Below are 23,319 nucleotides of genomic sequence, written 5' to 3'. Positions count from 1 at the left end.
TGTGACTTTGAGGGACTTGTACGTGAGACACCCCCATAAATGATGCCATTTCAAAAACTGCACCCCTCACAGTATTCAAAACAGCATTTTGGAAGTTTGTTAACCCTTTAGGTGTTTCACAGGAATTAAAACAAAGTGTAGGTGAAATTTCAAAATTTCATTTTTTTTGCAGATTTTCAATTTGAATACATTTTTCTAAGGAACACAGTAGATTTTACTAGAGAAATGTGACTAAAAATTGATTCCCCCAATTCTTTTGTTTTCATAAATATCCTATATGTGGCCCTAGTGTGCACGTTGACCAAACCACAGGCTTCATAATAGAAGGAGCACCTACTTGATTTTGGAGCCTCCTTTTTATGAGATTATTTTTTAGGCACCATGTAGGTTTCTAGGCACCATAAGATGCTAAAAGTTAGGAACCCCCCCACAAGTGACCCCATTTTGCAAACTACACCCCTCAGGGAATTCATATAGGGGTATAGTGTACATTTCAAACCCCCAGGGGTTTCACCAATTGTGGTACAACTGGGCTGTGAAAATGAAAAATTACATTTTTTACACAAAAATGCAGTTCTGGCTCAAAATTTTTCATTTTCACAAGGAATGAAGGAGACAAAGCACCCCAAAATCTGTGCCCCAATTACTCCCGAGTACGGCAATGCCTCATATGTGACCAAAAAATACCATTTGGGTGCATGGCAGGACTCAGAAGTGAAGGAGTGATATTTGGATTTTGCAGCACACATTCTGGTGGAATGAATGGTGGGTGCTATGTCGCATTAGCAAGACCCCCGAAGCACCAATACAGTGGAACCCCCCCACAAGTGACCCCATTTTGCAAACTACACCCCTCAGGGAATTCATCTAGGGGTATAGTGTACATTTCAAACCCCCAGGGGTTTCACCAATTTTGGTACAACTGGGCTGTGAAAATGAAAAATTACATTTTTTTACACAAAAATGCAGTTCTGGCTCAAAATGTTTCATTTTCACAAGGAATGAAGGAGACAAAGCACCCCAACATCTGTGCCCCAATTTCTCCCGAGTACGGCAATGCCTCATATGTGACCAAAAAATACCATTTGGGTGCATGGCAGGACTCAGAAGGGAAGGAGTGATATTTGGATTTTGCCGCACAGATTCTGGTGGAATGAATGGTGGGTGCTATGTCGCATTAGCAAGACCCCCGAAGCACCAATACAGTGGAACCCCCCCACAAGTGACCCCATTTTGCAAACTACACCCCTCAGGAAATTCATCTAGGGGTATAGTGTACATTTCAAACCCCCAGGGGTTTCACCAATTGTGGTACAACTGGGCTGTGAAAATGAAAAATTACATTTTTTTACACAAAAATGCAGTTCTGGTTCAAATTTTTTCATTTTCACAAGGAATGAAGGAGACAAAGCACCCCAAAATCTGTGCCCCAATTTCTCCCGAGTACGGCAATGCCTCATATGTGACCAAAAAATACCATTTGGGTGCATGGCAGGACTCAGAAGGGAAGGAGTGATATTTGGATTTTGCCGCACAGATTCTGGTGGAATGAATGGTGGGTGCTATGTCGCATTAGCAAGACCCCCGAAGCACCAATACAGTGGAACCCCCCCACAAGTGACCCCATTTTGCAAACTACACCCCTCAGGGAATTCATCTAGGGGTATAGTGTACATTTAAAACCCCCAGGGGTTTCACCAATTTTGGTACAACTGGGCTGTGAAAATGAAAAATTAAATTTTTTACACAAAAATGCAGTTCTGGCTCAAAATTTTTCATTTTCACAAGGAATGAAGGAGACAAAGCACCCCAAAATCTGTGCCCCAATTTCTCCCGAGTACGTCAATGACTCATATGTGACCAAAAAATACCATTTGGGTGCATGGCAGGACTCAGTAGGGAAGGAGTGATATTTGGATTTTGCCGCACAGATTCTGGTGGAATGAATGGTGGGTGCTATGTCGCATTAGCAAGACCCCCGAAGCACCAATACAGTGGAACCCCCCCACAAGTGACCCTATTTTGCAAACTACACCCCTCAGGGAATTCATCTAGGGGTATAGTGTACATTTCAAACCCCCAGGGGTTTCACCAATTTTGGTACAACTGGGCTGTGACAATGAAAAATTAAATTTTTTACACAAAAATGCAGTTCTGGCTCAAAATTTTTCATTTTCACAAGGAATGAAGGAGACAAAGCACCACAAAATCTGTGCCCCAATTTCTCCCGAGTACGGCAATGCCTCATATGTGACCAAAAAATACCATTTGGGTGCATGGCAGGACTCAGAAGGGAAGGAGTGATATTTGGATTTTGCCGCACAGATTCTGGTGGAATGAATGGTGGGTGCTATGTCGCATTAGCAAGACCCCCGAAGCACCAATACAGTGGAACCCCCCACAATTGACCCTATTTTGCAAACTACACCCCTCAGGGAATTCATCTAGGGGTATAGTGTACATTTCAAACCCCCAGGGGTTTCACCAATTTTGGTACAACTGGGCTGTGACAATGAAAAATTAAATTTTTTACACAAAAATGCAGTTCTGGCTCAAAATTTTTCATTTTCACAAGGAATGAAGGAGACAAAGCACCACAAAATCTGTGCCCCAATTTCTCCCGAGTACGGCAATGCCTCATATGTGACCAAAAAATACCATTTGGGTGCATGGCAGGACTCAGAAGGGAAGGAGTGATATTTGGATTTTGCCGCACAGATTCTGGTGGAATGAATGGTGGGTGCTATGTCGCATTAGCAAGACCCCCGAAGCACCAATACAGTGGAACCCCCCCACAAGTGACCCCATTTTGAAAACTACACCCCTCAGGGAATTCATCTAGGGGTATAGTGTACATTTCAAACCCCCAGGGGTTTCACCAATTGTGGTACAACTGGGCTGTAAAAATGAAAATTTTAATTTTTTTTACACAAAAATGCAGTTCTGGCTCAAAATTTTTCATTTTCACAAGGAATGAAGGAGACAAAGCACCCCAAAATCTGTGCCCCAATTTCTCCCGAGTACGGCAATGCCTCATATGTGACCAAAAAATACCATTTGGGTGCATGGCAGGACTCAGAAGGGAAGGAGTGATATTTGGATTTTGCCGCACAGATTCTGGTGGAATGAATGGTGGGTGCTATGTCGCATTAGCAAGACCCCCGAAGCATGGTGAAATGATGAACCTAATAATCCATAGATGTGTGGTATATTTTAAAGCACTCCTTCATACATAGGCCGGGTTTGTCGGGGCAAGTTTCACAGTGGAAAATAGTTTGCTTTCGTATTCCCTTTTTATAGCAAACTTTGCACCTTTTTTGTGTCCTGCCCTTTTTTCCAGTGGAGGGGATTTCGTTAGGAAAATGCTGCCCTGATACAATACGGGGGCCAGTACTAGAAGTACTGGGGCCAGTACTAGAAGTACTGGGGCCCTCTGCCTGCTGGTTCCCAAATATTAGGCCCTTTATGACTTCCTCTTGAAAGTGCATAAATGTCCCCGTCTGGCTGGTAGAACGGAATAGTACGTAAGCGTTATACAGTGCCATCTGGATGATATACACGGCCAGCTTCTTATACCATATTTTTGTTTTCCGCAGGGCACTGTATGGCTTCAGTACCTGATCTGAAAGATCCACTCCGCCCATGTACTTATTGTAATCAAGGATACAAATAGGTTTTGAGGTGTGGGTACTGGTACCTCGTACAGGGTGGTACTGTCTCCGTGAATTGTTGTCAGTATAAGGACATCCCTCTTGTCCTTATATTTGACCAACAACATATTTTCGGTGCATATTCCCCTGCTTTCACCCTTTCTCAGTAATTGGGCAACGTGCATTTTTGGGAGGCCTCTTTGGTTCTTGCGCACAGTACCGCAAGCTGCTGTACCTCTTGAACCAAGGGCCTTAAACAGGGGGATGCTGGTGTAAAAGTTATCCACATAGAGGTGATAACCCTTATCCAGGAAGGGGTGCACTAAATCCCAGACAATCTTTCCACTAACACCTACGAAGGAGGGGGGGCATTCTGGCGGTTCAATTCTTGTGTCCTTCCCTTCATATACCCTAAACCTGTGGGTGTACCCTGAGGTACTTTCGCACAGCTTATACATTTTTATGCCATACCTTGCCCTCTTATTGGGAAGGTACTGGAGGTATTTAACACTTCCTTTAAAATGTATAAGTGACTCGTCTACACAAATGAATTTTTGGGGGATGTACATCTCAGCAAATTTGGCGCTGAAATGATCAATGACCGGCCTCACTTTGAATAGCCGGTCAAAGGTGGGATCATCTCTGGGTGGGTACTGTGCATTATCGTTGTAATGCAAAAATTTAAGGATCGTCTCAAAACGAGTCCGGGTCATGGCCATACGATGAAGTGGGGTTCTGTACAGAACATCTGTACTCCAATATTGCCTAATTTCTGGCTTTTTAACTATGCCCATATGTAACACCAGACCCCAAAACGTCATCATCTCTACTGCATCTACAGGGGTCCACCTAGCAAATGATGACGTGGGGTTTTGGGCAATAAACTGCTGGGCATATAAATTACTTTGGTCCACCATTAAATTTATAAAATCATCAGAGAAAAAGACTTTGAAAAAGTCAATTTCTTTGAGGCCTGTACTATCAAATTGGATTCCTGGGTTGGCCAAAAACTCAGGAACCTGGGGCTCAAAATTGTCTGGTGGTGGGGTCCATACGAGATCAATCATTGGGGGGGGGTCTCAGCTGCTCTACGGGGGCGTCTTTGAGGGGGTCCCTCATCACTAGAGGAGAAAGAGGAGCTTAAGACGAATGCAAATTCATCGCTTTCTTTACTGGCTGTGTCATTGTCAGAGGCAATAAGGGCATATGCCTCCTCCGCTGAAAACAGTCTTTGCGATGATTGGGACATTTTTATTATTTTTGTGTAGGCGTGTATAATGTAGGGGGGGGTACAAACTTTATTTCAACACGGGGGGTATGCAGTGTGTATGTAGTGCTTTAACACGTGTAAGTTAAAAGAAAAAAAAAAAGCTCCTGCTCCATAAATTGAGCACAGATGTTGGTCAGTAACCTCCGTCACTGATCAGCGCTCAGCGGGCACAGGACACCCACAAAAGCACCGTGGGTGTAAAAAAAAAATAAAAAAAACACTCCACACCACCCTCCAAAAAAAAAATTTAAAAAACTTCTGATGAGTCAAAGACAACAGGAATTTGATCCAAAAAAAAAAATTAGATCAAAAATGCTGATCAGTGATGTACGTCACTGATCAGCGCTCAGCGGGCACAGGACACCCACAAAAGCACCGTGGGTGTAAAAAAAAATTTAAAAAAAGACTCCACAGCACCGTCCAAAAAAAATAAATAAAAAAAAATGCTGATGAGTCAAAGGCAACAGTAATTTGATAAAAAAAAACAACAACCCTGTGCCAAAAATGCTGATCAGTGATGTACGTCACTGATCAGCGCTCTGCGGCCACAGGACACCCACAAAATCACCGTGGGTGTAAAAAAATTAAAAAAAAAAATACACCCTCAAAAAAAAAAACCTGCTGATCAATGATGCAACATTGATTAGCAGTGAGGGGCAGCAGGCACACAACTGTGGGTGCAACCTGACAGGGTATATATAAAAAAAAAAACCTGCACCCCAAAAAAGGTGCTGATCAGTTAGTTTATACTGATCAGTACAAAAGGGGGGCAGCAGGGGGCAGCAGATACAAAATTATATCACACAATTGAAATCTCTGACACAATGACGCTGCTGCAGCAGCAGCAGCAGCACCAACAGCACAAGCACCAGGAAGTCACAGCAGGAGCTGGCAGCACGGATGCCACCAACGCTGATCAGGTCAGTATAGGCACAGATGGGCACGGAGACCGCTCTGCACGCTGTTCCTGACCGGAATGGCGGCTGCAGGGCTGTCTCCGTTATTTCATTTGAGATGTAATGGCTGTGATTGGTCCGTCGGTCCGACGGACCAATCACAGCCTTTGGGGGCAGGTGGGGTGAGGTGGGGTGACCCCCAGTGACACCCTTACACCCGGTGGTGATTGGTGCTGTACTTAACAGCACCAATCACCACCGATCCCTGTGTACACAGAAAACGCTGTAATTGGCTGTTCACATTGAACAGCCAATCACAGCAATCGCCGATGGGTGGGGGCATCGCTGCCCCCCCTGGGCAATGAGGGAAGATGTCTGCTGTCAGGGACAGCAGACATCGTCCCTCTGTCACCGCGTCTCTAGACGCGGTGACAGTTTGAACTCATGACGTACATTTATGCCATGTGTCGGGAAGTACATCCCGGCCATGACGTAAATGTACGTCAAATTTCGGGACAGGGTTAAATTAGATATGATCAGATCAGTAATACTAGAATGAATAGAAAAATTCAACAGAGGTTTATGGTAAATATGGCCACACCTCTAGATTTAAAATGAAATGATAATTAACCCCTTCCCGACATTGCCTTTTATGGTATTTTTTTTTTTTTTTCCTCCTTGCGTTCAAATAAGCGTAACTTTTTTAATTTTCCGGCTATATAGACACATGAGGGCTTTTTTTTTGCGGGACAAGTTGTACTTTCTAATGGTACCATTTACTATACCGTATAATATTCTGGGTAATCAGGAAATAATTCAATGTGGGGTAAAAAGAAAAAAAAACGCAATTCCACAATTTTGCGCTGGTTACGGTTTTTTTGGAGTTCATAGTTCGTTTAAAATGATGGGTTATCTTTATTCTATGGGTCGTTACGATTCCGGTGATACCAAACTTCTATAGTTTTCGTTACGTTTTACGACTAAAAAAAAAAATAGAATATGTTACGGTTTTTCGAATTTGCGTCGCGTCGCCATGTTCTGCGGCTTATAACTTTTTTATTTTTCCACCTACGGACCTGGGTGAGGGCTCATTTTTTGCGGGCTGAAGTGTACTTTTTAATTAATACCATTATGGGATATGGGCGACTTTCTGATCTCTTTTAGCTATTTTTTTTTGGCTAGGCGATGCGACCAAAAAACGTAGTTTTGGCGTTGGGGATTATTTTCCGCTTACGCCTTTAACCGTGCGGGATAACTAATGTTATATTTTAATAGATCGGACTTTTAGGAACGCGGCGATACCAAATATGTTTATTTTTTTTATTTTTTATTTATTTTTATTTGGGAAATGGGGAAAGGGGGGTGATTTGAACTTTTAATATTTTTTTATTTTTTTTTATTTTTAAACTTTATTTTTTTTTTTTTTTACTTTTACTACAAGGCCCCCTAGTGTACTTGACCACTAGGGGGCGCGATCGCCTGTACTAGGTTCAGCCATAGAGCTCTATGGCTGAACGTAGTGATTTTATGCACTTCCTATTACATCCTGCCTGAGGCAGGATGTAATAGGTATGCATACACGGCCAGCACAGGGGTCTCCATTAGACCCCTGGCTACCATGGCAACCGATCGGCACCCTCCGATCTCGCTGCGGGGGGCCCCGATCGGCGCCGGAGGGGGGCGCCCCCCCTCCGATCAGCTATTTAAGCACTGCGGGCGCTTTGCCCGCGGTGCTTAAAGGGTTAAACGGCCACGATCGGCGAACTCGCCGCTCGTGGCTGTGAGAGCAGGGACCTGGCTGTAATATACAGCCATTACCTGCTCTCTTTCAAGCCAGCTCACTCCGTGAGCTGGCTTGATTCCCCCGCAACCGACATATGACGTAAATATACGTCATATGTCGGGAAGGGGTTAAGCTAATTCGTTTTCAGAGAAGTATATACAAATTATCATGCTCAGTGTCACAGAGTAATGATTATTATTACATTGAAGATATGTATTCCATTTTAGAGATATCTGGTTTCAGAACATCATAAGTGCAACTCTGGTATTAAGCTGACCTGGCACAAACTAGTGTTGCAAGCTAATTAAGTATTTCAAAAGACGTAGTTTAGTCTATTTGCGTGTTCAAAGATAGCTCTGATTTCTCTGAGACGCGTCAACATAGCCAGTAAGGTATGATTGCTTCCTGTTCAGAGACAACGCTACAGCAAATTTTGCTGGGTAGCAGTTTGGGCTGCACAGTTCAGTATTGCTCAGAATTCCAGACAGGAAAAATTGGGAACAAATCACATAGAAATTCATGGATCTGTGTATGGAGTCTACATCGCCTGGAAGTGCTTTCTCCAATCTAACACCAAATATCAATATGGTATAGTGTAGAATGGCATAGTGTAGATAATGTGTGTTGGTTTTACTGTTCAGGTAGCTGTGATGGTTAGTTAGATAAAGTTATAGCATGTACAGTATATTGTATGAATAGAATTGGAAATGGTATTGTAACATGGACACATCTGTAGTATGATGTGAGTGGTATTTATTTGTTGGTGGAGGGTAAGATATATATATATATATATATATATATGTATATATACAGTCTATGTAGGAATTGTTGTTGTAGTGAAGCATGTTTGCAGAGCCATGTTCCTTGCTTTGTTAAATATATCCATGTGCTTTTAACAGTGCCATGTTGGGACTTGTGGTTATCTGGGTAAGTTTAGCATGTGATAGTTGTAATGTGTGGAATGAGATTGTGGAGTATTTCCTACATTATGCAGTCTTTTTCTGGAATATGGGATTGTATGAAAATGGCCTCTGTACATTTGAATTATGAGAGTTTCAAAATGGAGTCTAGCGAGGCATGTGCTCAAACAAAGAGGAACCCACCCCCCATCCATACTAACCTTTATATTGCTGTGTATTTTCTATTTTTTTTTTCTATACTGTACAATGCTCTCTTTCTCTCCCATGGTACATTGTGTTTTTATTAATTCTGTTTTAACCTGTATGTGAATGTTACTAAGTAAATTGTTTATTTGAATATACGGTACTTATGAGTTATCTGGGCGCCCGATTTGTAAATCGGGTCGGATCGGGCACATCGCATCGCATCGCATGCGACCATCGGATGCGATGCGATGCGATGACCCGATTTTTCCATAGGAATCAATGTTAAAATGGACTGAGTCCATTTTAACATGGAATTCAATGGGAAAAAGGGGTCCTTTTCATACCCCTACTATCCAAGTGGGCATGGAGTTGGACATAAACCTGTGGCGAGCGTAGCGAGCCACCGAGCCCGAAGCGTGGCGAGCGTAGCGAGCCCCGCGAGGGGACACAGAATACCGTCCGCTCGCCACGCTTCGGGCTCGGTGGCTCGCTACGCTCGCCACAGGTTTATATCCAACTCCATGCCCACTTGGATAGTAGGGGTATGAAAAGGACCCCTTTTTCCCATTGAATTCCATGTTAAAATGGACTCAGTCCATTTTAACATTGATTCCTATGGAAAAATCGGGTCATCGCATCCGATGGTCGCATGCGATGCGATGCGATATCGCATCGCATCTGATTGTATGCCTTAACTTAAGGCATACAATCAAAAAATCGGGCGCCCAGATAACTCATAAGTACCGAATATACTAATACTGTACACTTTTTGCGTGCAATGTTTCTTGATAGGGCTATACCAAATGAATATTGACATATCTTATAACTGGTTGGTTACTTATTAAAAGGTATACAAGTTAATAATTATAATACAGTTTTAAATGAGTAGAATAATAGTACATATGATTCAGGAATATGAGAGGTTAATAATATGATATGCTATGAGTGAAATCCCTCCCCTTCACAGAATAAAAAGGAATAAAAATACTATTTCCCCTTTACACTCACACTACAAAAGTAAACTGTTTCTTGAATTTAATTTAATTAATTAAAAAAATTAAAATTTAGTAGAGTTAATTCTGAACACATTAAAAGCATAAACATTTAAGAGTGTCTCATACATGCAATTAATAGAAATTGTGATCTCTCACTTTCTACAGCATATATAAACTCAGAAAAAAACACAGACAACCTGCAGATTGAAGCAAAACAAAGATAAGTACTGTATATTAAGAGGATACCCAAGTAGGGAAAAAGAAACACAACTGCAGGCATTATAACTCAAAGGCCAGTATTCAATGCTCCCGATTCACCGTTTTTTTCAGCGAATCGGGCTGTTTTCACTCCTTGTGGTGAATTTTTTTCACTGAAAATATGATTCACCCTATTCAATGTTCACTGTTCGCCGAAACCGAACAGTGAATGCCCCCCAGTTCTCCGTTTCATGCTCGCTGCAATTCGCTGGTGTATTTAAATGGGGTTTACACTGGGATTCGCTAAGAGTGTATGGTGGCGAATTGTTTTCTCCCTGATTTTTGCCATGATTCACAATTTTGCTTTCAACATCTTTATAAGGTGAACTGGAAAGTGATCTTTTAAAATAAAGGTTTTTTTTTTATTTTTTTGTGTCAAAAAATCTGATTTTTTTTTCTGTGAAGGGGCATGCTATTTTTATTCATGTGCTTGAAGCACATTAATATATATTTAATTTTTATTTTATTTTTTTAAAACTTTGTTTTTTACACTTTCACCAGCAGGGGTCCGGGAGCCGCTCATTAGATATTCATTTATTCTCTTCACTCTGGTCCCAGCTTGTTACATGCGTCACCAGAGGAGAGGCTCCCTACCCCTGTCTCGTGCCAGCATTTCCGGGGGCAGCCTCTGCTGCCTGTGCCCCGGAAGGCTTCCCCCACAAATTCTGGGGCATTCGCCGCAGGGGTTAAAATTCGCCAGCAGGGGCAGTGAGCCCCTGCTGCATTGAATAGGGTGACAGGGAGGGCTGGCAGCGAATGCTGCAGCCCTCCGGAACCCTGCAAATGTGCAGCATATCCTAAACAGGATTCGCTGCACATGGAGAAAAAAATCATTGAATACTCCCCAAAATGAGAAGCATTGAAAATAAAATGCAAAGCATATAATCATAACAAGAACATAAACAAAATCTAGGTTGCTGCTCGGATACTAGTATACAGTAACACAAAGTGTATGAACTTCTAGATGCAGGGATAATAACACATACTGGCCATTATATAATAGGTGGGTATCAATTAAAATAATCTTTGTGATGCAACAATGCTCTTACCAGAACAAATTAGCAATGTCAGTTGGAGGTGGTAACTCTGACTGCTGGAACACAAATCAATGGCAGCAGCTTTGGAGTTGAAAGGGAATCACACTAGACCCTATCAATCTGGGCCCCACAGCTACTCTGCAAGTCAAGATGCAGTGAGTAGGGGGTGGAGGAGAGATGAGGCAAGTTGGACTAAAATGTAGAAGAGGTAAAGGGTCTACAAGCCACAATGCCTGGACCTCCCAGTGATAGCTCCATGAAGTGGTAGCTGAATGCAGTACCACCAGCAAAGATCAGAAGAGGATTAATTAGGTTCAAGGATAGAGGGATCTGGAAGTTTTAGTGCCTCACCCCATTGCTTGGTGCTTCTGGTAATTGTGAAGTATATGCTGACATTGCCCCAGGTTCACATATGATCACCAAACAATAACCACTAACAGCCAACATAGTGTGAAAGAAGGGGCTCCCCTCATTCCGATGAAGATACTCATCACCATGTTTGGCCTTCATAATAATTTCTATAGTGTAGGGGCTTGTTGTTTGGTGCTTCCACCTCAAATAATGGTGCTCTTAAGTTCCAGCTATACCCTGGTTTCACATTGTTTTTTGTAATCTTGTAGAATAAGCCCTGCCTCCTCAGTGGCTTTGTCACAAACTTGTGCAAAGATAAAATCCTGCTGCCCTGTCCTCCCCATTTTTAAAGGTATATGTTTTATTACATGGAACTTTTGCAAGAGTGAAATTGAGTATGACTAAATATTAGCATATTTGTTTAGAAAATGATTTAGGGCCTAATTCAGAGATTGACGTAGCGTCCAAGTTTCTGCCATAGTGCATTTTTTTTCGCCACAGTACTGTACATTTTTTTTCGCCACAGTACTGTACATTAGCCCTGAAAACACAGTGTATGAATGAATCCAAGTCACCAATGGAGATTGCTATTGTGTATGGCTTCTCTAACAGGTAAGAAGGTGTTTGTGATCCCTGGGCATTTCAGGGTAAAGTTTGGGATACTGTGAATGTAAGAAGGGGCTGCTTCATGGTCTGTTTTATGTTAATAGAATGCTCCTGAATTTCCAATCCCAAATCCACTGCCTCAGAGATCACCATTAGTTGGATCTGAGGAGAGAAGCTGTAGTAGAATCTAGGTTACCATAGATGTCAATTGTGTCACTGATGTTACATAATTGTTAGAGCTTTTATCTCTATTGCATTTGCACAGACTATGGAGCTTGAAAGTGGATGTCTCAAAACTTAGTTACAAAGTGGAGCAACATATTTACTCAACCGCTAATGACAACAACAGCTGCATTACCAACCGTCACTGAATGAGTTCCTCATTAACCCCTTCCCGACATTTGACGTACATTTACGTCATGGTCGGGAAGCACTTCCCGACACATGGCGTAAATGTACGTCATGGATTTAAACTGTCACCGCGTCTATAGACGCGGTGACAGTTTCAACATGTCTGCTGTCCCTGACAGCAGACATGTCCGTGCATGCCCAGGGGGGGCTGCGATGCCGCCCCCCCGTCGGCGATCGCTGTGATTGGCTGTTCAGTGTGAACAGCCATTCACAGCGTTTTCCTGTGTCACCGGCGAATAACGTTCGCCGGTGACACGGGATCAGAGGTGATTGGTGCTGTAAAGTACAGCACCAATCCCCGCGGGGTGTAAGGGTGACACTGGTGTCACCCCACCTCACCCCGCCCGCCCCCAAAGGCCGTGATTGGTCCGTCGGACCGACGGACCAATCACAGCCATGGAGGGGGGTTTAAACTAACGGTGACTGCACTGCAGACGCCATTCCGGTCTGGAATAGCGTGCAGTGCGGTCACCGTGCCCACCTGCCGCCATATACTGACCAGAACCTTGCTCCATACTTACCTGATCACTGCTTCATCACTGCTTGATCACTGCTTGATCTGTGCTTGTAGTGTGCTGGATGCTTCCTGGATCCTGTTGCTACTTGTGCCTTCCTGTGCTGTGAAATTGTGCTGCTGCAGTGTATTAGCTAGATAGAGAGATAGATAGAGAGAGATAGAGAGATAGAGAGAGATAGAGAGAGATAGAGAGAGAGATAGTGTCAGAGAGTGCTATATTTTGTGCTGCTGCAGTGTGATATAGTTATAGATAGAGAGAGAGAGATAGAGAGATAGAGAGAGATAGAGAGAGAGAGATAGATAGAGAGGCCTAGTGACAGAGTGCTATATTTTGTGCTGCTGCAGTGTGATAGTTATAGAGAGATAGAGAGAGATAGAGAGAGAGAGAGATAGAGAGAGATAGTGACAGATTGTGCTATATATTTTTTATATAACTGACTGCTGCCCCCTCCTTTTGTGCTGATCAGTATAAATTAACTGATCAGCAACTTTTTTGGGGCGCAGGTTTTTTTTTATATATAGATATACCTGTCAGTGCTGCTGCTGCAGTGTCATAGAGTGATAGATAGTGAGAGATAGAGAGATAGAGAGAGATAGTGACAGAGAGTGATAGAGAGTGCTAAATTTTGTGTCTGCTGCCCCCGCCTTTTGTGCTGATCACTATATCTGAGGTGATCAGCAACTTTTTTGGGGGTACAGAGGTTTTTTTTTTTTTATATATACCTGTCAGTTGCACTGAAAGTTGCACCAAAGGTTGTGCACCTGCTGCACCTCACTGGTAATCAGTGTCGCATCACTGATCACCTTTTTATTTTTTTTGTGGGGTCTTTTTTTAATTTTTTTTTTACACACACTGTGATTTTGTGGGTGTCCTGTGGCCACTGTGCGCTGATCAGTGACGTACATCACTGATCAGCTTTTTCGGCACAGGGTTGATCCATTTTTTTTTTTTTTTGATTAAATTCCTGTTGCCTTTGAGCGCTGTTCAGTGACAGACGTTACTGACCAACATCTGTGCTCAATTTTTGGCGCAGGACCTTTTTTTTTTTTTTTTTTTTTTTTTTTTAACCCCTTCAATTTTTTATTTTTAACCCCTTCATTTTTTTTTTTATTATTGGTATAAAGTATTTTTTTTTTTTCTGCACTACATACACACTACACACTACATACCCCCCGGGTTGAAATAAAGTTTGTACCCCCCCCTACACTATACACGTGTTGAAACATTTCACTACCAGTAACACAAAAATAAAAATGGCATCCCAAATGTCCTCCCAAATGTCCTCCCAAATGTCCTCCCAGTCATCCAGGAGAATGTATTCAGTGGAGGAGGCATATGCCATGCTTGCCTCTGACTCAGACACAGCCAGTGATGCAAGCGGGGAATTTGAAGGATTCGTCTTAAGCTCCTCTTCCTCCTCTGGTGATGAGGGACCCCCTCAAAGACGCCCCCGTAGAGCAGCTGAGACCCCCCCCCCAACAATTGATCTCGTATGGACCCCACCACCAGACAATTTTGAGCCCCAGGTTCCTGAGTTTTTGGCCATGCCAGGAATCCAGTTTGATTCCACAGGTCTCAGAGAAATTGACTTTTTCAAATTATTTTTCTCTGATGATTTTATAAATTTAATGGTGGACCAAACTAATTTATATGCCCAGCAGTTTATTGCTCAAAACCCCACGTCATCATTTGCTAGGTGGACCCCTGTAGATGCAGTAGAGATGATGACGTTTTGGGGTCTGGTGTTTCATATGGGCATAGTAAAAAAGCCAGAAATTAGGCAATATTGGAGTACAGATGTTCTGTACAGTACTCCATTTTACCGTATGGCCATGACCCGGACTCGATTTGAGACAATTCTTAAATTTATACATTACACCGATAATGCACAGTGCCCACCCAGAGATGATCCCACCTTTGACCGGCTATTCAAAGTCAGGCCGGTCATTGATCATTTCAGTGCCAAATTTGAAGAGGTGTACATCCCTGAAAAATTTATTTGTATCGACGAGTCCCTTATACATTTTAAAGGAAGGGTTAAATTCCGCCAGTACCTTCCCAGTAAGAGGGCAAGGTATGGCATAAAAATGTATAAACTGTGTGAAAGCACCTCAGGGTACACCCACAGGTTTAGGGTTTATGAAGGGAAGGATTCAAGAATTGAACCGCCAGAATGCCCCCCCTCCCTCGTAGGTGTTAGTGGGAAAATTGTCTGGGATTTAGTGCACCCCTTCCTGGATAAAGGTTATCACCTCTATGTGGATAACTTTTACACTAGCATCCCCCTGTTTAAGGCCCTTGGTTCAAGAGGTACAGCAGCTTGCGGTACTGTGCGCAAGAACCAAAGAGGCCTCCCAAAAACGCACATTGCCCAAGTAATGAGAAGGGGTGAAAGCAGGGGAATATGCAACGAAAATATGTTGTTGGTCAAATATAAGGACAAGAGGGATGTCCTTATACTGACAACAATTCACGAAGACAGTACCACCTCCGTCCCTGTACGAGGTACCAGTACCCACACCTCCAAACCTAATTGTATCCTGGATTACAATAGGTACATGGGCGGAGTGGATCTTTCAGATCAGGTACTGAAGCCGTACAGTGCCCTGCGGAAAACAAAAATCTGGTACAAGAAGGTGGCCGTGTATATCATCCAGATGGCACTGTATAACGCTTACGTGCTATTCCGTTCTACCGGCCAGAGGGGGACATTTATGCACTTTCAAGAGGAAGTCATAAAGGGCCTAATATTTGGGAACCAGCAGGCAGAGGGCCCCAGTACTTCTAGTACTGGCCCCCGTATTGTACCAGGGCAGCATTTTCCTGATGAAATCCCCTCCACTGGAAAAAAGGGCAGGACACAAAAAAGGTGCAAAGTTTGCTATAAAAAGGGAATAAGAAAGCAAACTATTTTCCAGTGTGACACTTGCCCCGACAAACCCGGCCTATGTATAAAGGAGTGTTTTAAAATATACCACACATCTATGGAATATTAGGTTCATAATTTCACCGTGCTTCGGGGGTCTTGCTAATGCCACATAGCACCCACCATTCATTCCACCAGAATCTGAGCCGCAAAATCCAAAAATCACTCCTTCCCTTCTGAGTCCTGCCATGCACCCAACTGGTATTTTTTGGTCACATGTGAGGCATTGCCGTACTTGGGAGATATTGGGGCACAGATTTTGGGGTGCTTTGTCTCCTTCATTCCTTCTGAAAATGAAAAATTTTGAGCCAGAACTGCATTTTTGTGTAAAAAAATGTAATTTTTCATGTTCACTGCCCAGTTTTATCAAAATTGGTGAAACCCCTGGGGGTTTGAAATGTACACTATACCCCTAGATGAATTCCTTGAGGGGTGTAGTTTGCAAAATGGGGTCACTTGTGGGGGGGTTCCACTGTATTGGTGCTTTGGGGGTCTTGCTAATGCGACATAGCACCCACCATCATTCCACCAGAATTTGTGCTGCAAACTCCAAATATCACTCCTTCCCTTCTGAGTCCTGCCACTTTTTGGTCACACATGAGGCATTGCCGTACTCGGGAGAAATTAGGGCACAGATTTTGGGGTGCTTTGTCTCCTTCATTCCTTCTGAAAATGAAAAATTTTGAGCCAGAACTGCATTTTTGTGTAAAAAAATGTAATTTTTCATTTTCACTGCCCACTTGTATCAAAATTGGTGAAACCCCTGGGGGTTTGAAATGTACACTATACCCCTAGATGAATTCCCTGAGGGGTGTACTTCGCAAAATGGGGTGACTTGTGGGGGGGTTCCACTGTATTGGTGCAACATAGCACCCACCATTCATTCCACCAAAATCTGTGCTGCAAAATCCAAAAATCACTCCTTCCCTTCTGAGTCCTGCCATGCACCCAACTGGTATTTTTTGTTCACATGTGAGGCATTGCCGTACTCTGGAGAAATTGGGGCACAGATTTTGGGGTGCTTTTTCTCCTTCATACCTTCTGAAAATGAAAAATTTTGAGCCAGAACTGCATTTTTGTGTAAAAAAATGTAATTTTTCATGTTCACTGCCCACTTGTATCAAAATTGGTGAAACCCCTGGGGGTTTGAAATGTACACTATACCCCTAGATGAATTCCCTGAGGCGTGTAGTTTGCAAAATGGGGTCACTTGTGGGGGGGTTCCACTGTATTGGTGCTTTGGGGGTCTTGCTAATGCGACATAGCACCCACCAAAATTCCACCAGAATCTGAGCTGCAAAATCCAAAAATCACTCCTTCCCTTCTGAGTCCTGCCATGAACCCAACTGGTATTTTTTGGTCACATGTGAGGCATTGCCGTACTCGGGAGAAATTGGGGCACAGATTTTGGGGTGCTTTTTCTCCTTCATACCTTCTGAAAATGAAAAATTTTGAGCCAGAACTGCATTTTTGTGTAAAAAAATGTAATTTTTCATGTTCACTGCCCACTTGTATCAAAATTGGTGAAACCCCTGGGGGTTTGAAATGTACACTATACCCCTAGATGAATTCCCTGAGGGGTGTAGTTTGCAAAATGGGGTCACTTGTGGGGGGGTTCCACTGTCTTGGTGCTTGGGGGGTCTTGCTAATGCGACATAGCACCCACCAAAATTCCACCAGAATCTGAGCTGCAAAATCCAAAAATCACTCCTTCCCTTCTGAGTCCTGCCATGCACCCAACTGGTATTTTTTGTTCACATGTGAGGCATTGCCGTACTCGGGAGAAATTGGGGCACAGATTTTGGGGTGCTTTTTCTCCTTCATACCTTCTGAAAATGAAAAATTTTGAGCCAGAACTGCATTTTTGTGTAAAAAAATGTAATTTTTCATGTTCACTGCCCACTTGTATCAAAATTGGTGAAACCCCTGGGGGTTTGAAATGTACACTATACCCCTAGATGAATTCCCTGAGGGGTGTAGTTTGCAAAATGGGGTCACTTGTGGGGGGGTTCCACTGTCTTGGTGCTTGGGGGGTCTTGCTAATGCGACATAGCACCCACCAAAATTCCACCAGAATCTGAGCTGCAAAATCCAAAAATCACTCCTTCCCTTCTGAGTCCTGCCATGCACCCAACTGGTATTTTTTGGTCACATGTGAGGCATTGCCGTACTCGGGAGAAATTGGGGCACAGATTTTGGGGTGCTTTTTCTCCTTCATACCTTCTGAAAATGAAAAATTTTGAGCCAGAACTGCATTTTTGTGTAAAAAAATGTAATTTTTCATGTTCACTGCCCACTTGTATCAAAATTGGTGAAACCCCTGGGGGTTTGAAATGTACACTATACCCCTAGATGAATTCCCTGAGGGTGTAGTTTGCAAAATGGGGTCACTTGTGGGGGGGTTCCACTGTCTTGGTGCTTGGGGGGTCTTGCTAATGCGACATAGCACCCATCAAAATTCCACCAGAATCTGAGCTGCAAAATCCAAAAATCACTCCTTCCCTTCTGAGTCCTGCCATGCACCCAACTGGTATTTTTTGTTCACATGTGAGGCATTGCCGTACTCGGGAGAAATTGGGGCACAGATTTTGGGGTGCTTTTTCTCCTTCATACCTTGTGAAAATGAAAAATTTTGAGCCAGAACTGCATTTTTGTGTAAAAAATGTAATTTTTCATTTTCACTGCCCAGTTGTACCACAATTGGTGAAACCCCTGGGGGTTTGAAATGTACACTATACCCCTAGATGAATTCCCTGAGGGGTGTAGTTTGCAAAATGGGGTAACTTGTGGGGGGGTTCCTAAATTTTAGCATCTTATGGTGCCTAGAAACCTACATGGTGCCTAAAAAATAATCTCATAAAAAGGAGGCTCCAAAATCAAGTAGGTGCTCCTTCTATTATGAAGCCTGTGGTTTGGTCAACGTGCACACTAGGGCCACATATAGGATATTTTTGAAAACAAAAGAATTGGGGGAATCAATTTTTAGTCACATTTCTCTAGTAAAATGTACTGTGTTCCTTAGAAAAATGTATTAAATTTGCAAATCTGCAAAAAAAATGAAATTTTGAAATTTCACCTACACTTTGTTTTAATTCCTGTGAAACACCTAAAGGGTTAACAAACTTCCAAAATGCTGTTTTGAATACTGTGAGGGGTGCAGTTTTTGAAATGGCATCATTTATGGGGGTGTCTCACATACAAGTCCCTCAAAGTCATATCAGAACTGAACTGGTCCCTAAAAAAATCAGTGTTTGAAATTTTCTTGAAAATTTGAGAATTTGCTATTCATATTGTAAGCCTCCTAGTGTCCAAAAAAATTAAAAGGAAGTTGAAATAATGATTGCAACATAAAGTAGACATATGGTCTATGTTAGTTATTAACTATTTTGAGTGGTATGATTATTTGTCTCACAAGCAGAAAATTTAACATTTTGCAAATCGCTAAATTTTCCATTTTTTCACGACATTTTGGTATTTTTCACAAAAAAACACAGACTGTATCGACCCAAATTTACCACTAATTTGAAGTACAATGTGTCACGAAAAAACAATCTCAAAATCACTGGGATAAGTAAAAGCAAAAAAAAGTTATCCCCACTTAAGTGAGACATGTCAGATTTGAAAAAAATGGCTCTGTCAGGAACGCAAAAACTAGCTCTGTCAGGAAGGGGTTAATGTGTTCATAATGAAATATGCCATCATGCTCACATAAGAAGGTACTGTGGAATGGAAAGTGTTGAAACCCATAAACAAGTAGGGTTTTTTATGTATTCTACACTTAGAGGCACATTTAGAAACATTTTACAGTACCTGAAAAGGGCAAATAAGTACACCCCAAAAATAAATGATTGAATAGAGCCTTTATAATAGAAGAAATGAATAGTGTAATGTCTTTTATTAGTCTCTATTCCAAATATAATACAGACAACTACTGATTTTTAAATATGGAGTTTTGTTGGAAGAAGATATGTTTCAGAACATGTTACTCTTAAATGATAACAGCTGTATAAAATCTGCGATGTGTATTTATTTGAAATGCAAGTCAATGGATATATTAGGGTACATTTATTAACATCACATCAGAATATCCAGCTGATTATTTAAAATTTTCAACTAGTACTAGGTATTTTTAAATATATAGTATCTGCTGGTTATTACTGTGATGCAGTACAAAATATATATGCATTGTTAGTAAATAAGCACTGTTAAGGAATTTCACATGACATCATGGTTTGACAAACTTGCACTGCTAAGGATGAGAGCAAAGACCTTAAGAGGCTGCAAAATAAACATAAGATTAACATTAACAGTATTAGAAGTTTACTTGAAAGTGAGAGATCTAAAAATCCTACAGTATGCTTACTTCATAGCAACATCTACAGGTCTGACTGACAGCACAAAAGACAAGGCACAACTACTATTACATTTAGCCGGTAGTGAATGCTAGATTTTAAAGATCCAGATCAGGATCCTTGGGCTTAGCTGTCTTAGTAGGCCTTGTTTAAACTTCTGCTCATTTGAGTCTAACCCAGAAGAGAGGCATGGCTTCTGTGGGTACTGGAAATGTGGGACACAAAACTAAGAACTAGAATCTAAACCAGAGAACTAAGGACTGGAATCTGAAGCAAACAGAGAACTAGAACAAGTCATAGGACACTTAAGACTAAGCCCAGGTGCACAGCCTGCTACATGGAACTCAGAGCTACACGGAAATCAGAAATCAGAGCTGAAATGAACAACAAGAGACTCAAAACTGGTGCCTGGGGAGGCAACATATTGAAAACTGACAATGTAAAGTGTGGATACAGGATGCAGATGCTCTGGACTAGACCAGAGGTACTTGATACTGCCAAAGATGGAGGCAAAATCAGATGCAACTGGAAATGTATAATCCATATAAGGACCAGCAGAACTTCATCTAGAGAATGAGAGCTGCCCTACCAATGTGACATTAGCAGTTCCTGGTTTAAAAAAGGCACCCTCTGCACCGAATCTTGTTATTGGAGTTGCCAGTGATTGTTTTTTCAGAATGGGTGATGTGTTGTGATCAAATATGGCTGTGCCCATGAAGCAAAACAGCAAGTAGCAATTGGATTAAAATAGTAGTACAGGACTCAGGAGTTTCCCTGTGATCATGAGTTGGTATCGCCATACAGTGGGGCTAAGACTCCATTTGGAACAGATCTATAAAATGAGCCAATATTGAGATTTTATTATCCTTAATTAAAAAACACTTTTATCTGATAAAATTAGCACCCACAATGTCACTTGATTGGGATATATAATATTATACATACAGTACAGTAGTATTTTATACACAGTAGCTAAAAAACTGAGAGTAGATTTAGCTATAGTATACAGAATATGTAATGTGATACTGTGCTGATTTAATTAAAGACACAATATAAGTATAATTTTACATATTAAAGTTTAAAGTATATTGCTAAATTGCTCTAATTAATGCCGATGCTTTGATAAGTTCACTTAGACATTTTACATTGTTTAACTTTTATTTAAAACTTTGCTACATGAAAAAAACATTTTCATCAGTACAATATCTACTATCTATCTGAAACCTCAAACAGTGTGACAGCTAATTACTTTTTCAGTTTTGTAGAGATGACTATATGGTTTTTACCAACAAATTTGTACCTTGGAAGCATTGAAGCACAAAAGAAAATGACTTATGCAGAATGTAATATAAGTTGAGGTTTCAAGAATGCATTACGTCCACTCCAAAGTATTCAGGATTTTAAAATATTCAAGTGAAATTTTTGACTATGTTTGCCATGCGGTTACCTGTGAGAAAGAAATAAAATAAGTACTTTTCCTAAATGGTCTGCAATTTGATGTGGATGCAGATTTTCATTAAGATCTCTTTAAATTCACTATGCTTGATTCATTCTGTGCAGCCTGCCCAGTACAGTGGATACTGGCATTTAACAGTCAGCAATCCAAGATCTACTCTATTATAAATATGTATGATACACCTTGTGGATTGTGACCTTCTGAGCTTGTTCTCTGCATATGCAAAATGGTCAAAAGTTAAGTGAAAGGTCAAATGGCGTACTGTTAAAATGTCAGCTAAAACTTAGAAACTATTTGCACAACAAGCTGTCTATATTTTGTGAAATTGTCAAAGTTTTTTTTCTTTAAATTGGAAGTTGAGCACTTTTTGAACAGTTTTGCAAACTTTACATTTTTAAGGTTATTTATGACCATTTTCATCAGCACATTTTTTTTATATATGTGGTTACAAAAATGTTTTATGATTGCATAGAAGTCAGAAATACATTTGTGTGTTTTGGGATCTATGAATTTGAATGGTGATAAGATCTCTCAAATAATGTTTTGTATATTTTTATATATTTATTTTGTCATTACATTTACATTGTCTTAATATAATAGGAAAATATGTATCATACTCGTATGGAGAAGAAAGCGGAGAGAACTCATTTTTGGCATACTCCTCAAGAATGATAGAACAATAAGGTATACTTTTTATTTTTTTTTATTAAACCAGAGCTCTTGGTCCGATACACAAGAGGAGAAAATGTGAATCATAAAATATAGACAAAAAGTATTAAATTGTGGTCAGGGAATGTCCAATATGTATACAAAATAAAGTGAAAACATAAAAAAAACCAACAATGGCAAGATGTGGTCAGGGTACTGATCTCTCATTAATGTGAGTTACATGAATAATTTTGGTTACATCAATAACCAAAACACAAACAAATAAAATGTTTGGATAATAGCATATATGGGGCCTGATTCTAGTTGAATCTGTATCCAGCATGTGCGATGGGTGTGCCCAGAAAAATGGTAGACATTCCCATGCGAACAGGGGCAGGCAGCAAATGCCACAGGACATTCAACCCAAACTTTGACAATTTCAACCCAGTTTTCGGACCAGGAGGCCTCAAGTCTAAGTCAGCTCAGACTGACTTAGATTTGCGAGCACTGTAGAAATCATTCAATGTCATTCATTATTTCGGGCTTGCACGTTACTCTGCGAATGGATGTTTATGCAAAACATCCATTTGCAGTGTGGCGAGGATATATGCAAGGCGGTGGGAGGCGGTGTTAGAAGGTTCACTAAGCGGCGTACTATCAAAATAGAAAAATACTTCAAATGTGTTTTAATGTTTTATGTTCACAATTTTAGGTTTATGATTTTTCGATGTTCAAGTAGAATATGTACATAAACTCTTTTATTACATATTGATGCTTTAGAAAATATCCATTATTGTACAAACAAGTCTGCCATTAGATTTGATGCCCATTTGTTCTGCAATACTTTTTCAGAGTCTCAAACCTTTTTAACAAGTCATGTACAAATAAATATTAAAATCCACACATTCACAATTCATTCTAATATATCTTGTTTTCGTTTTGAGGTCTATTATAAACTAAATAGTGCAATAAAACCCCCACATCAGCATTTTAACTAATCCTTCAATGTGTTTGTTCCTTGTATTTGTGTTTTTTTATACTTTGCATTTTTTATAC

This window comes from Crinia signifera, chromosome 1, assembly GCF_055691185.1.
Source record: "Crinia signifera chromosome 1, ASM5569118v1, whole genome shotgun sequence".
Lineage (NCBI taxonomy): Eukaryota > Metazoa > Chordata > Amphibia > Anura > Myobatrachidae > Crinia > Crinia signifera.
Note: the sequence above shows the minus strand (reverse complement) of the source record.